The sequence below is a fragment of the Carcharhinus amblyrhynchos genome, chromosome 24 (genome assembly GCF_965287045.1).
Source record: "Carcharhinus amblyrhynchos chromosome 24, sCarAmb.v2.hapA, whole genome shotgun sequence".
NCBI classification, from domain to species: Eukaryota; Metazoa; Chordata; class Chondrichthyes; order Carcharhiniformes; family Carcharhinidae; genus Carcharhinus; species Carcharhinus amblyrhynchos.
The window spans coordinates 32614799-32621944 of record NC_137347.1 but is presented as its reverse complement, the minus strand read 5'-3'; the positions used below and the strand labels follow the sequence as shown (position 1 = coordinate 32621944).

At 41.3% G+C, this 7146-nt stretch overlaps 1 non-coding gene across 1 annotated transcript; it reads left to right on the top strand.

Moving 5' to 3' along the window:
* Window positions 1-2418: 2418 nt before the first annotated feature.
* LOC145358049 (U2 spliceosomal RNA) lies at window positions 2419-2613 on the top strand. The gene has a single exon (XR_013889420.1). It is a non-coding gene; the product is annotated as a U2 spliceosomal RNA (small nuclear RNA).
* The last annotated feature ends 4533 nt before the right edge of the window (window positions 2614-7146 follow it).

Genomic DNA, 7146 nt, shown 5'->3' with positions numbered 1-7146 from the left:
CCAGAGGATGTTCTTGCAGGGGCAGGGAAATGTTTTTTTTTGGGTGGTGTACTGGGGAGGAAGAGAGCTCCATTTCCAAGGGGGATGGATGGAGTGAGTTCTGTGTGTGGTGGAAGGGAGGGAGGTTTTTTTTTTAGAATTGATTTATAGAGAGTGCCCCAATCTTTTAAAATCCTACATTTTTCACAACTGCTGCAACACCGCAGAAAATTCAACCCAATAACTCTGTTTCTGTTTCTCTCTCCACAGACCTGGAGTAGTTTCAGCATATTTTTAAATCAGATTTTTAGCATCTGCAGTATTCCAGTCAAGGAAGCAAGTGGTACTCAAATTAGTTCTGGAGAATGAAGGGTGCAGGTGAGAAGTGTTTCAGTGGTGAAGCATTTGGGAAACAATGGTCACAATATGTTTAAGTTTATAGCTGAAGAAATGGACAAGCAACAATTAAACATGAAAACACTCAATTTTATTGCACTTATCAAATAGGAATCTGGCCGAGGTCAAGTTAACCTATAAATGAACAATGGGAGGCCTTCATGAGGAAGATAGTTTAGGTCAAAGAAAGTGTATTAGATGAAAAGGTACCATAAAAGGGAACGCAAAAGCACTTTAGGATCGTTAAAGGAAGTATGTGGCTGATCAGGAAAAAATTGGAGGCAGTGTCAGATTGGAGCAACTGAATAGTTTGCATTTGTGTTCAGTAGAGGATGCTGCCAACATGAAAAAAATTGCACTTGTATAGCATCTTTCACATCCACTAACAAGTTTGCAGTCAAATAGTACTTTTGAGGAGTAGTCACTTTTGTAATGTAGAAAGCTTAACAGCTAATCACAGACAATAGTAATGTGAGAATGATCTTTTTGGTGATGTTATTTGAGGGATAAATATAGGCCCACAAACAAGGTAACTCCCCTATTCTTTTTAAAATGGTACCTTGGAATTATTGACAGAATAGGCCGGGTGTCAGTTTAATGTTTCATCCAAATGACAGCACGTTTTTGACAAAGCAACATTTCTTCCAACCTGCATTGTGCTCAAGTCCTGGGGCAGAATTTTCCCATAGATCCGCTGGCAGGATAAATGGTGGGCAGAAGTGAGAATTTGGCAGGAGGCCCAAAAATTGGTTACACACTGGCATGAAATTACAGCAGGATCTGCTGATGCTACCTGCCATGGCAGATGAGGAATTACTCTGGAGACTGGCATGAAACCAGTTTGCATCCCACTAATAGGATGCAGATGGAGGCCCAACCAGAATATTTCCCCTGATTCTCTGCAACATCATCAGAAAAACAAATTGGTCCAGAACATGTTAGACCAACATGATGTACGGAAATCAGGACTGATCTGAAGAAGGCCTGGGGCTGCCTTCAGAGTTAGGGATGGAGGCTGCCTGCAACCCTGGACCCTTCAACAACATAGCAGTGGGCGTAGGAAGTAACTATCAGATGGATCTTTCCTCTTCAATGTCTTCAAGGAGATCCATCTTCTTTCAGTCAGTGATGTCTGGCAGCTTTTCAATATGGCACTTGGTGTGATGGTGGGATATGTACCTCCAAGCCCACCCTGGAAGATGAGACAAAACCTCAGGATGCATAGTTAATTACATTGGAGACAAAAGACACTGCAGGATTGCATGTCAGCCTCCACAGCAGGAACATTCCTCATCCCTGCTCCTGTCATGGGACTTAATCTTGGATATGGGATTTCCACCACGAGAGATGAGCTTGAACCCACAATCTTTTGAATCATGTGAGAGTGCTACCAACAAGGCATGGTTGCCACAATAAAAGAAGGAAGTAATATTGAATGAGACAAAATAGATAAAGAGGAAGTACTAAGAATGTTAGCCACACCCAAATAAAAACGTCACCCAATCCGGATGCTATGCAACCTCGTTTGCTGAGGAAAGTGAGGGTGGAGATAGCGGAGGCTTTGAGTATAGTTTTCCAACCTTAAATATGTGTGGTACAAAAAGACTGAAATATTGTAAATGTTCCAACCCCGCCTAAAGAAGGAGAAAGCAATAAACCTAATTACTAGAGGGCAGTCAGTAAACATCAGTTGTGGGGGAAACTTTTAAAGATAACAGTACAAGACAAAATTATCACTTGGGGAAAATGTAGATTAATAAATGACAACTAGCATGAATTTGTTCAAGGCAAATCTTGTTTGATTAACCTTTAGTTCTTTGATAAAGTAACAGTAATGGTTAATGAGGATAGTGCATTGGTGCTTTTTACATTGACTTTCAAAAGGAATTTGATGAAGGACTATGTAACTTAATGTTAGCAGAATTGAGCCCATGGGATTAAAGGAACAATGCGATGTAAATCTGAAATTAATTAAGGGTCAGTAAATAGATAAGAGTGGAGATATTTCATATTGCAGCCATGTATATAGGAGGCTTGCACAACATGCGGTCTCGGCCTTTTGGCTAAGATCAAGTGTAGTATCGACATGCTGTGCTTGGTTGAAATGCTGTGCATTTCAGCTTCATTTGAAGCAATTTTTAAAAGCGGCATCTTGGCCTTTTGGCAAAAATGCAAATGCGATCAAGCTTTGGAGGAGGAGCTATGCCTACTCGAATCAGCTTGGATCATGTAGATCAAGCCCAAGACAGGAGGTGAGTGCCCTGTCTTGTCAGCTTGGATCGGGAATGACTCAACTTGTTGAGACTCTGGATTGGACTTGATTGGATTGAATTGGAATAAAAACAAAAAAAATGCAGTCTGACTGCCAGATGCGGCCCTTGAAGCTCCTCAGTGTGGTCTTGGAGCCAGGTTTCAAAATGTTTGTCAAACAAGTATGGCTGAATGGGAGATTCTGCATGGAGCTGCTCCTCCAATCACAGGCTATTTCTTTCCCATGTTTGTTGCTGATAGACTCACTAGCAGGCCCCAGGGAACCAAGGGATGGGGTTGGAGAGCTGAAAGCTGAGAAGTGGAGCCAAGATAGCAGAGGTGCTAGGGAGTAGTGCCAAGGAACTGGAGGTGCTAGAAAGGGTGGCCCAGATGTCCAGCGCAGGGCTCAGATATGCAGGAGCAGAACTTGTGGCAGTGGGCTCACTGGCATCTGAGAGGACGAGGGACTGGAAACTATGTGAGAGAGAGACTATGAAGGGGGGAAGAGAGTGTGTAATGGGGCAAAGTGTGAAGGGCTATAGAGTGAGAGAAGGTAGAGAGTGTGGTGTGTGTGAGGGCTCATGAGAGAGTGAAGCAGGTAAGGATGTGAAGTGGGTGACAATGTGAGGGGGAGAGTGTAGAGGGAAGAGTATGAGGGAGAGAGTGAGGGCCAGAATTTGAGGGGGAGAGAATGATGGTGTGAATTGGGAGAGGGTGTAAAGGGAGAGAGAATATGAGGGAGAAAAGGAACATGTGTGAGGGGAATTTGTGTGCAGAGGCACAATGCATCCATATATCCGCTCAATCCTAGTATCAGGATTCTCATTCGTCCTCACCCACACACATCAACATGTATTTTCATCCATCATTACATTAGGTGCAGATGAATGAGTGAGCACCCTAAAATTGGGAATGAGTCAGAAACACACACACCCTATTACACTCCGGTTCCAATTCTCTTCCTGCACCAACAGGTACATTAAGGCAGTCGTTTGTCTGTTTCCATTGCTCATTATAGCTTGAGGGGCAGCACTCCACATCAAGTGTGGCTGACCAGAAGTCTCTCCCACTCACACTGTCAGCCATTGGTGTATTGGAAAGATTCACAGGTTAACATTCAACCTGTTCAGCCACGTTATAAATATACCTTCCTTGGCCATCAAGTCCTCTGGTGAGTGTAACAGAGGGCTTCTGGCTCTAAGACAAAAGCCCTCTGTTACACTCTGATACTCTCTTTTATTCAGTACTTTTTTTTTGCTCAGCAAGCTATTTCTCTTCATGCCTCAGTGTTTTAAAATTCATGTTTAATGTTTATGCCAAACTTTATCTTTCTGAAATTTGCCCATTGGGCCATTGAGTGAGAAAAATTTTAAAGTGTGATTCCCATGTGAAAAGGTTGGACAAGTTTGGTTTATAGTGATGTCCCCAGAGTCAACATGAGGATCTCTACTCTTATTGACATATATTATTGATCTGTTCTCATGTTTAGGATATACAGGGCTTAAAATTTGCAGATGATACAAAACTTCGAAATGTATTAAACAGTTAAGGAGGTTAGTAACAAAATTCAGGAGGATTAGACAATGAAATGACAGATCACAGCAGATGCAATTAAATGCAGAGAAGTCTCATAAAATAAATAGTAAATCTGTAGAAGTACACTAATCAGTGGGGAGTTAAAAAGAAAAAAGCCGAAAGGAAATCGAGGTAAATCAGCTGTTGGGTTAATCTGACATCAATGTGGCATCTGGCTACTCTTTGTATGAGGAAAAGCACTACGCTACAATGATATGAAATTTGATGCAGAAAAGTGCAAAGAAATGCCTTTTTGAAAGGAGGAGGAGAGGCAAAATAATCCAGATGGTACAATTTAAAATGGGGAGTAGGACAGAGACCTGAGGGTTTATGCACAAAATCTTTGAAGGTGAGATGGCAACTTGCAAAGGCTGCTTTTAAAAAAAAAAGCATATAGGATTCTTGGTTTTATAAACAGAGACATGGGAGGGTGGGGTTCACTGACTTTGTCAAATGTCTGTGGGGAATCCCGATGCCCTGCTGAATGGAGTGTCAGCAAAAAAAATCAGGACTCTCGGACATGAAGACTATCGGGATGACTCAACTCGCCCCGCTAGGCCCAATCAGATTTTCCTCTGGGTGTCTGGTTTCCTCCCACAGTCCAAAGGTGTGCAGGTTAGATGGAGCGGTCATACTAAATTGCCCCTTAGTGTCCCAAGATGTGTAGGTTAAGGGAATTAGGGTGTGATAACCCCCAGAACTTGGATTGGGAATCACTGACCTCTCTGTGAGATCCGTAGAATACAAGCTCCCTGGTAGTGTGTTGGTAATCACCTTACCAGGTAGAGCTCATAAACTGAGCCATTAAAAAGCAGGCCCCTGATTGGGTCAATCAATGTATGTCCTAGGCATCAGGTGGGTGGAATATCAGCAGCTGCCATTGCCTCCCTGGTGGCACTGCCACCAATGAAAAGCTGCTGCCCTCTGATTGTCTGGCACCTGTTAATAGACAGGACGTACTAGGCTGCTCGATCCCAGTGATGGCCACTGCAGTTAAGTATCTAACTGGCAGGCTTTCATCAAAAATGGTGATGCATGGTGCTCACTGGCTTTTCAGTTGCCAACCAGGACCCCATCATGTCCTTTAAGTGCCATCAGTTAACTCTGTTTCTCTTCTCGCAACTTGCTGAGTTCATCCAGCACTTTTTTGTTTTTATTTTTGACTTTCCAGCAGTCACAGTATTTTACTCTTTTCAGACAGCTGATATTGGCATAGCAGACCAAATGGTCATCTTCAGTGTCATAAATTCTAGAATATTGGTTACAATTTTCAATGTTATGATACTTAGATTTTCTGCTATCAATAATGTTACTTAGCACTTAGCTGAGGATAGAGTTTTTAAATTCCTAAGAATAGTGTTTAAATCTCTGAAAATAAAGTTTGATTAAATTTTTTTTAAAAACACTAAACTTATCATGCCACAGCCCAGATTCGATTGTGACAATATTTCAGACGCATCTACATGCTTTATTTAATTTGAAGCTGTCAGGTTCCTTTAAATATATAGATGGCCCTTGTTAATTGCGCAACAGTTAGATTACATAAGAAAATACATAGATGTGATCTTAATTAAATTCTATTCGAGGAACAAGAGCAGCTCCATAGAGAATTGTAGATTAAATTGATTTGTACAACAGGGATGATTGTAATGCCACAATTTGGATAGCTGCAGATAGGAGGAATTAATTGAGTTGGTTTTCCCTAATTCGGAAGCTAATTGTTGATAAAAGGTTTCACTAATCCAAGCCATTTTCTTGGCTATATTTAATCATTTGGGCTGATACCCATGAGAATGGTAAATTTGAAGAAATAAGTAATGCATAGATTAAGAGCTTTAACTCTGACTGCTTGTTGTTGGATGTGAGCAACATGGCAGAAACCGAGTATAGTTCAAGATATTGGCAGGGTGCAGTTGTAGAGTTTACAAGTCACTATTCCTCCATTATTCATCAACAGTTGTGGATTTTGTTATAAAAAATTGAGAGAATTCAGGATTTTAGCATTACCAGAAAAAGTAAAAGGTGCTGTGTTGACGTCCACATCACAGTACATGCAAAGGACATCAATATTTGAGCACTACTCAGCTGGGTACGCAATGCCACACCTGACCAAATCCTTTAATTATCCTGAACATCTCAATTAGATTGTCCCTTTAATCTCCTTTATCCGTGAGAATACAAACTTATTCATTGTACCCTTCTGCCCTGATATTTTCTGGTGAAGCTGCATCGAGTGGCATGGTGGTATGGTGGTTAGCATTGTACCACCTGCCTCATAGCACCAAGAACCCAAGTTCGATTCTCAGCCTGAGTAACTCTCTTTGCTGAGTCTGCATAGGTTTCTTCCAGGTGTCCCAGTTTCTGCCCATAGCCCAAAAGATGTGCTGGTTAAATGCATTGGCCATGCTAAATTCTCCGTCAATGTAACTGAACTGGCACTGGAATGTGGTGAATATGGGATTTTCACATTAACTTCATTGCAGTGTTAATTTAAGCCTACTTAAATTACTAATAAATAAAACTAATGACACTAATAAATAAAAAAACTTCCACCAAGGCCATTATATCCATCCTAAGGTGCAGTGCCTTGAATGGTACACAGATAGGGAGTCTTAACTATTGCAACATTTCCAGCCTTTTGTATTCCAGCCCTCTTGAGATAAGGGCAATATTACATTTGTCTTTATTTTTGTACATGCCCACCAGTTTTTTGTGATATTTCTACTTGGAATGTTAAATCTTTCTCCGAATGCATGGTTTCTAGCTTCTCAACATTTGGGAAATACTCTAATCTGTCTTTCCTTGGTCCAAAGTGAATTATAATTCCCCACAATAAACTCCCATCTGCTATGCTTTTGACTACTCACTTAATCTATCAATTCCCTTTTGTACCTTTCTGCTCCCATCTACCAGATCATGATGTGGAGATGCTGTCATTGGACTGGG